The following is a 9,268-nucleotide window of genomic DNA, read 5'->3' on the forward strand; positions in this document are numbered from 1 at the left end:
CTGTACTGTGAATTCAAATGGCACGAATCTAAACAAAAACCTGGACGAAAAAAGAAACACGGGCATGGGGCAATAAACTGTTTGCTCAACAGTTTGCTCAGGACATGACAAAGATGAACCACGAAGCAGCTCCCAGCCCTGCCATGCACTCAGTTTTGAAGCCACCCCAGAGCTGCCCATTGCAGACTGCCCAGAGGCAGTACACACAGCACACACCACGCATTTCAGGACAAGAGAAACACCACTCAGAGAAGGGACTGCTGGAAGGCAGCCTACAGAAGAAACAAGCCATCCATGTCTTTGATCAGGATAAATTTTCTCTCTCCTCTATTATTAATCACCAGTACATTAGTGCTCCTAAAAATCAATTCACTGTGAAAAACTGTCAGTCACACTGCCTTGTGAATCTGAACAGCAAAGTGGAACACTGCTATGGCTATTTCAAGATTGGCTGTGCCAAATTCAAGTCATTTTCCTAACAAGTCTGCAAAAACACTATACTTTAATTAGTATTAATTACCACCTTGGCTGCATGATTTGTCTACGATTTAAGTTATACTCCACAAAAACTCTAAGTAGCACAGGGCAGATTGCTAAACTCTTTTTCTAGCAGTGCCAGAAGTATGTCACACACCCATCTGCAGTTATGGCTACCAAAGAGACATTTCTTCATTGGTTTTGCAAGATGCATAGCAGTTTACTGTTAGCATTTAAGTGAGAGCTCTCACGTTCACAAACATGAAAACAACGAGTTGTCAGTCCAAAATCAAAGCAGAGGGACAGACCATAAATGTGAGTAAGCTGCAGAAGAGCTGATGCACACCGTGATACAGAAGAACAGCAGAGGACCACATAAGGTGCCACACTGGACACGGGACAAGCACTTGGTATTTTCCTTGTACTACATACCTTCCTTCTCTGATAAGTTGGGAATGCATTGTATTTTTCCATATACTCATCTTTTTTCTCTCCCATACACCTGCAATTTTTCCTTGTGCTGAAGGCCCTTTTTCCTCCCTACTGATGCCAGGCTCTCCATGCATGCCCCTGTTTTTTTCCTCTACCCATCAAAACCCACAGAACAGGACAAGCCCACACAATAAGGAAGGACAGAAATGCAGGAAATATCAAGGTCAGGTCTTTTCAGTTCAAATACTCCTTTTTTGTTGTCAACGCAGCACTTACATTTAGCCCCCATTTCCTGACATAGCATTCAGCACTGCTCAGTTAGTAACCATTTATATTGTGCATGGGAAAGAATATTAAACAAAAAGAAAAACCAACCACGTTCAAACACCCCCCCAAAACAACATCTCATTGGTGTCATGTAAATATTAATTGATACATGTATAACAAGCCTTCGGGCAACAGAAAGCCAGAGCATTCTAATACTGCATTTCCTGGCTCAGGGTACTAATTCATATTTTAATCCCACTCTCCACATCACGGGTTATGTATCTGCTGTGTCATTTGCCTTTTTCAATACACAAGCCTTCAACTGGGCCAGAAGTAACACAACCCTCCGCACTGTCATACCCTGATTTTGGGGTTAGTGAAATTGTAGCTCAGTGCAATAAACTGCTAAAATGCAGCGCAGTTTGATAAACTGCTGCCTTATTGCAATAGTGGAAATGCAACTTTCAATCTTTGAAAGAGGTAGGACCTTGACAGGAGCACCTCTAAACAGAAATCATCAAACAGCACATAAGTTTCTATCAAGGGACTTTAGGCATGACGCACTTGAGTGTTTCCAAGAGGCTCCAGATGTCAATTACCTCAATGTCATTACCTCATCTGAGTGCTTATAAAAGAGGACAGCTAGCTACTTGTCTCAATTTGTTTGCATTGCTCCTCTGAACCTTTCTCAGCTCTCCCAAAAAAAGAATTTTACCCCAGAATATGAAAGAAAAACAAAGCATGTTTTCATTCAGACCTTATATGGACTGCTAATGAAACACACATGTGAAATGCAAATAAACACATGGATTTGTGGCCAAGCTTTCCCAATCATTTCAGAAAACACGCCTTAGCAAAAGAAGATTTTGTACTAAAAAGCAGTGTTCCTGCTCTTAGCTCTGCAGCAAAGCAGAATACTTTCTGAAGAAGAAACAGCCATCCACCACTGTTTCTTTCAAGACCACATTTTAACAACCGGGCACTACAAAAGAATTAATGCATAATTACATGCAAAAAAAAAAGAAAGACAAGGTTCAAGTCTCAGCTCACTCCACTTCAGAACCCCACAGTCACTACAGGAATGTAACAGCACCAACTGTTCTTGTCACAGAGCTGACATCTGACAGCATGCTGCCATCAGAGCACTCCTTCCTCAGCTCAGGTGAAGCACAACGCTTCGCTTCGTCCACAAAACATTTGAAACTGCGACTTGATCACTTGAGGAGGAAACACTTGCAAACATCACTACCTGCAGGCACTGTGTTTCCATGGAGAGAAGCAAGCTGTCTGTCCATTTGGTGAGGAAACAAAGAGGACTTTCTAGCTCAGAGTTGTGATGTTTGAATGGACTCACGATGGACTGCATAACCCCGGTCCTCTGCAGGCAGACACACACAGTCTGACTCTGAGCAGTGCTCTCTGAGGCTGGAATGCTATTCTCTTGTGGTCTATTTGTGTAATAAAGTGAAACAATTACTTTAATCAATGATCATCCAGTACGGGCCACACATGGCTTCTACAAAACATTTCAACTTAAAAGATAATATTAACTCAGTTGATATCACTAAATAACTGATACTGTTGGCAAATGCCTTTCAAAGCCAAAACATTGCTAAGCTCAAAGAAGAGATGGCTGCAAACTGTTAGTTCTGATCAGAATACCAATTCTTTGCAAAATACATACCAGTATTAAGACTAAGAAATATGTAATAAATATTCTATAGGGGCTGTGTAGAATAGTCAGTACTGCTGAGTAACTCCAAGGGAGATGTAACCAGAGAAGATCCTTGCAGCAGTCAAGTACTAAGTAACTCAAAGACAAATTCTTATCATACCATATAATGTACAAAATAAACTGGAAAATGCATTCTGTAGGAAAATGACACAGAAAATAGATTTCAAATACCTCCACTGTTCAGAAACGTCTTGCCTAATAGAAAAAATACAATAACAACTGAGTAAGAAAGATAAAAATGAAGTGCTATCTCTGAAAAGACAGCCTGAACAGCATTTCTGTAATACCCATTTCACACTCCTGATGCTCATCCCACAATTGCCAAGCTTATGAATCACTCCTCAAAAATCCTGACAATGGTTCAGAGAAAGTAGCTTGGAATTTTGGAATCCTTCACAGTTACAAACACAACTCCTAAAATTACTGCATTCTTTAAGCAGAGTGCCAAAGCCAAATAATTTACAGTACAAGCATTTTAGGTATGATTCAGATCTCATTTTTATCACAGCTCTAAAAGTTGTGTTTGTGGTCTCCTAGACTTGCATTACACTTCTGGGGAAAAAAAAAATAAAATAAAAAATGAGTGTATATATTTCCAAAAGTATTTAAAATAATGCTTTCAAAATAGAGACTTTTGGAAATCAAACACAATTGAAGAATGCAACCATGCTTTGGCTCTGAAGAAACAAATACCTTCACGTCACACCGCCGTTTGCTTCTTGTTACCTCTTGAGGAATGCTTCTCTCTCTGCAAGAATGTGCCACATCACAAGGCCAACTCCTGACAGGTTCAAACAGGAATGTGCCAAATTCATCCATATCATGCCCACTGTCCAGAGTGGGCCATATGCACCAGCACCCTCACTGCAACACATGGGACATGGGGACAGAGCAGAAGGATAAACTGCAGGAAGCAGCTGGGCTCACACGCTCTCCCTGAGCAGCATTTCCCATTGCCACCATCTTGCTTCATTTCCAAGAAGGAATGTGAAGTCCTCTAGGACCACATATTATGCAGCCAAATGCCTGATTTTTTGTAAAACCGTAGTGTCAGCACACCCAGGGTGGGGGAGCTGAACCTGATCCCAGAACAATTACCTTCTCCTGCTCACAATGCCTTCTCCACCAGGTTTAGGTCTGTTGGAGATAGCTCATACTGCCCTACCAAATGCACTGAATTACCATCATGAATTTTTCCAAGTGCTGAATTACATTTAAACGAAGTAATTCCACAGCACACATTATAAATGTCATGCTAAGCTTCAAAGTCAGTTCTGAAACAACAACTACAAGCAGTTAAACCAAAAAGTTGGATTTTGAAGCCTTTGTGCCTTAACTCCTCAGAACTTCTCCCTCTTGCTTCACAGAACGAGCCATTTACAACTTGAAACCCATTTAAGACATAAACACAGCCATGCTGGAGCTATCAACTACAACAAGGTCACTTTGCATCAAGCCACTGAAGCCAATTACTGAAACTCCAAGTGAACTCTCTGAACTCAATGCTCAAGACTTTGTGCAAACCCAACATGTACTGCCAGCTCCAAAACGTTTACTGAACGAGCAGCAACTTCAGACTAAAAGAAACCAGAAAGAGCACTGCAGGCCTTTGATAACTAACAAAGCAAGTCACAGACAGCAAACAATGACAGAACTGACGTGAGAGCCTCTGTATAGTCAATTTTAAATCAAACTGATTACTCAATTGCTGCTTAAGAATTTAACTGTACTGCTCAGTGACCAGACTGCGGGATGACAGAAGCATCTTCAGGTATCATCTAAATAGGAAACAGAAGATAAGCACGATGTCAGAATTTAAGATTTCAATAGAATAAGAGTTGGCATTTTAGAGTGTACATTTGATTACTCATTCAACACTCAGCAATTAGAAGAAAGGGAGCATTTAAGCATTACTGAGACTTCAAAAATGTGATTTCAGTTTTATTTTGTCTCTTAGAAACCATGGATTTTGATGTCAATTAAGCAAGTAATATGATGACCTGAGTATACACAAGTACGTTACTACAATAAAAAAGACACCAAAATAACATAAACATTTAATTAAATGCTGCATTATGCTAAGTGCAACTAGATCATATTTATTTGGCTTAGTAGATGCTCCGCTTACTGCCAGCACCAAAACACGAGGGCTGGTACATGCCTATCAAACCACTGCTCTATGCCTCACTTCTAAGAGTAGAAAAAAAAGACTAAGTAGCACAAGTAAGCAAGAAATAAAAGGAGCCCATACCTTTCTTTTAGATCTGTTATTTACAGATACCGGTATAAGAATTTAATAATAAATAATAAATTCAGCAAGAAAATATGCAATAATATCCCTTAGTTCACATGCAATCATCCTTCTTATAACACAAATATACTCTACTTCTGCTCATTCCAGCCCTACTCAACAAAACCCTCATATGAATTTTAGACAGATATACCCTTGAAAAAGACAAACACTCATCCAATGGGAATCACATACGCTGTTAAAATTCTTCATATTAATTTGAATTTTATAAATGACATACTCTTGAAGAAGAATAAATTATCTCTGATAATTTATTCGTTATGCCTAATTAAATTAGAGAGAACTCAATCAATCAAGATTTCAAGAGAAATCAATCCTTTGCTCTTCTGAAGTGCCTTCAAAGATGCTACCAGGATGACTCCAGGAAGTTTCTGCTGCATGCAGTGTTTTAGTGCACGTGCAGCTCAACACAGAATACAGCTTACTTTGGCCACCAAAACAACACTTTTAGCAGTATCACTGATTTGATGAACATAACTTGAAACAAAGAGTAGCTGACAAATTATTCAACTGGAATTGCATCTATCTGACCACTAGCAGAGATCCTGAGAAACACCTTTCAACTCTATTTTGGAGAGCACCTGTACAAAGAAGCATCACTTAGTCTGCAGCACCCAGCATGTTCAGTAAAACATAGACAACCAGAGGATATTTGAAACAATTCCAACACCGTAATGCAAGCACAGGGCCTTGTCATCACTCATCCCACTATCAGGCAGCCATCACAACAAGGTGTAAGGACATCCCCCTAAATACCTTCTGATTTTCACTGACTTCAAGGAGGGAATCTCCATGCCTTTTGTAACTCAGAAGAAACTCTCTTTTCTTGTACCTTTAGAAGGAGGGGGGAAAACCACACTTTACTGTTTGGGAATCCATCCAAAATTGTATTCTTAGAGGTTTCACAGAAGTAGGCTAACATTACAACAATGCTATGAGAAGCCTTTCATTCAAGCTTTTATGTGGCTTACAGACTTTAATTCTGCATCAAGGACATTCTAAGTCACTTCACCTTATCATTCTGTAAGTTGCTCTGGTTATTCAGATCCCCAAGTGCCTTGAGATCCTCAAGGATTCAAGGACGAAGACTTTGGCTATTGAATATGAAGCACAAATATGAGAGGATGTCTGCAACAGTAAAAAATTATTTTTGGCCAGCAGTATGGTAAATAATTCTTTCTCAATCTATGTTGCTATTTCTAAGCACAGTCTGTTCAATTTTTTAGGAAGATTCCCATTTTTAATTAACAAAGGAACAGCTAATAACTATTCAAAAGCTTTAAAAAAAAAAAACAACAAAAACACAGAAAATACAATGCAAACCCTACCACTTCTCAGTTGTCACTGTACACATGCGTGACAAAAACATCACTGCTATGGTCTATTATAAGACCAGAAAGCATGTGATCCTTCCAAGCACACATCATTCTCTACAGAATAAGCCAAGGATTAAGAAACACAGGAAGTTTTCACCTGGGAAAGTAAATAATTACCTCTCCTGATAAGCCTGCTATCTCTGCTTACTGCCTTTCCTACATTTTTCCAAGGAAATTCCTCACTGCCTTTCTTCAAACTGCCATTTTGAGAACAAGAAGAATAATTTGCTCAGCTGCCAGCTCTGCCTTGTCCTGATACATCTTAACCAACTTCGTAATTGAGTTTAGTCCACAATGACAATATTTGTGAATAGTAGAGCATAAAGTTTACATTCTTTGAGATCTATAGTTTAAGCAAAAGTTTGAGAAGGAAAATACTATCTCCTGTCAGCCTCAAACCAAATGCATATAACTGATAACTTCTAACTGATACAACAAAGGTGCTTCTTTTTATAGTAAGAATTTAGTTTCCATAGACTTGGGTGAAACTGTAACTGTTTCACACTCCTTACAAACATCAAGTCAGAACTCCCTTTTTAGCTCTTTGAGTTCGGAGCCTTTTAAATTAGCACCATGACTGCTATAGGGCTAGCATATAATAAATACAAGTCCAAATACAGAACTTAGATAAACACTGCTCTGATTTAGTGGATGCTGTAGTCAAACAGAGCCGCAGGTTAAGTCAGATAAGCTAACTCTATCAATACTGAGTTTGCTTCTCCACCTTGCAGTTTTCTTTCAAAATAAGCTAAAAATATGGATAGTGGGATTATAAAGATCAGGAAAACTGAACAGCTTTTAACAGTGTTTCTCCTAGAAATAGAAGGAATGGTTAGTAGGCATTATTCCTGAAGCTTATAGGTTTGTACAAAGAGTTGTCCAGATGGAAAACTGCTGAACAGGTGCTAGGGTAGAAATGTGTACATCTTATGTGTATCTTAGGTACACCTTTAAATTCTTTTAGTCCTTCTGAGGCCAGGATCCAAGACACCAGATCTGTGGGTATTTCTAAGGGTCAGTGGTGCTATTCAAAGTCATGCAATTGCAACATCATGCTGCAAAAATAAACACATACACAGAGCAGCCATACTAATGGATGTTCAGAATCACTGGGGACACTGTGCAGTGATAGAACTGGCTCCAGTTCTTCTGGTTGAGAAGAATGAAATGGTTGCTCCAGCAGAAACTGGCATCTGGCTGAGGGCAGCTGAGATTACAGCTAATGCAGTATATAATTGCCTTTCATTAAATAACAAAACACCATCCATCCGAGGCATTTCTAAACATGCCAGTCCAATAAGGATTCCAATGCGTTACTTTTTAGATGTGCCAGCAGAGCCAGTAGTCCCTAAGGAATGCCAACAGATCAAACAAGAGCTGCATTCACACATGGTCACCATGTTCAAACATTAGAAAACTCGCATTTAACATACAGAGTTAACATCTGACCCGAATGTTTTAGAGAGAGAAAGAAAAGCAGTTCTGAAAAACTACACTGGCAAGACAGATAGCTATTTCTTTAGAGAGAAGCTCTGTTTTGAAATATTCACAGTCACTCCTCCAAAACAACTTCAGCAGGGCTAAAAGAATAAACGGAGGAACACTGAGGGAATTATCCAAGCCAAGTAAATAAAAGCTATCCTGGGTACTCACGTTCAGATGATAACAGATAAGAAATACACAGGAGCTCAGGAAAGCCACAGTAAGCATACGGACACTGCTCTTTCTTAGAGTATTTTCATGGGAGGAAAGAGATTACTTCTGACAGGACACCTCTGTGATGTTGATACAAGGCACACTAGAAAGCTGAAAAGATCTCTTTAAAAGAAACCATACAAATAAATTATGTAAACCTAATTCAATCTCCCTCCCTACGGACACAGATGTTTCAGGTCACATTTCTGAGGTTTTCGGCCTCAGCCAACACAGCCCTGTCCCTTCGGCACACTTCAGCACATGCAGGAAATTTGCTGAAGAATTTCACCCACGTGAAGTGGGTGGGAAGAGAACCCCAACACACCGTGACTTCAAACAGAGACAAACCTCCGCCCATTTCCCTGTCATTCCGCATTCCGAACACGATGAAGGATTTCTGTCAGCACCTGAACAGTTCTGCGTTCCTCACAATAAAACGCTCTGTAGTAAAACGGGGGGGGGGGAAAGAAGTTTACCTTTCCTCCCCTGCCTGCAATTTGCCATGGTGTCACACACAGCAGCAGGTGCACTGACACAGGCCCCAGGAGCACGGCTCTGACGCTGCCACACGCATCCCTCTGCGCTTCAAACGCGTCCTTGCACAGCAGGAGGCACAAAGCTCCTTCCTTTCCCGCATTTCTTCTCTCTCCCTACACGCTCACAGGTTGGGAGCCGTTCTGCCCAGCGATGTGAAGCAGCTCCCGAACTTCCCCAACTCCCCACCAGACGCTGCCTGCGTTCTGCCTGACTGAACGCGTGGGGGGGGAGGGGGGGACTTCACTTTACAGTCGTATTTTTAAGCATGACACAATCCCAGACCAAATATTCCGCCTCGTGCTATTCCAGAGGAGGTACGCACAGAGACTTTCGGCTTTTTTTAATGATTATTTTAAGGAGGTTACAAGGAACGCAAAAGGCAGCAGGCACAGGGCAGGTGAGGCGCGCAGCCACCCGCGGCGCCGCGCCGAGGCACCG

The sequence above is a fragment of the Meleagris gallopavo genome, chromosome 17 (assembly GCF_000146605.3).
Source record: "Meleagris gallopavo isolate NT-WF06-2002-E0010 breed Aviagen turkey brand Nicholas breeding stock chromosome 17, Turkey_5.1, whole genome shotgun sequence".
NCBI classification, from domain to species: domain Eukaryota; kingdom Metazoa; phylum Chordata; class Aves; order Galliformes; family Phasianidae; genus Meleagris; species Meleagris gallopavo.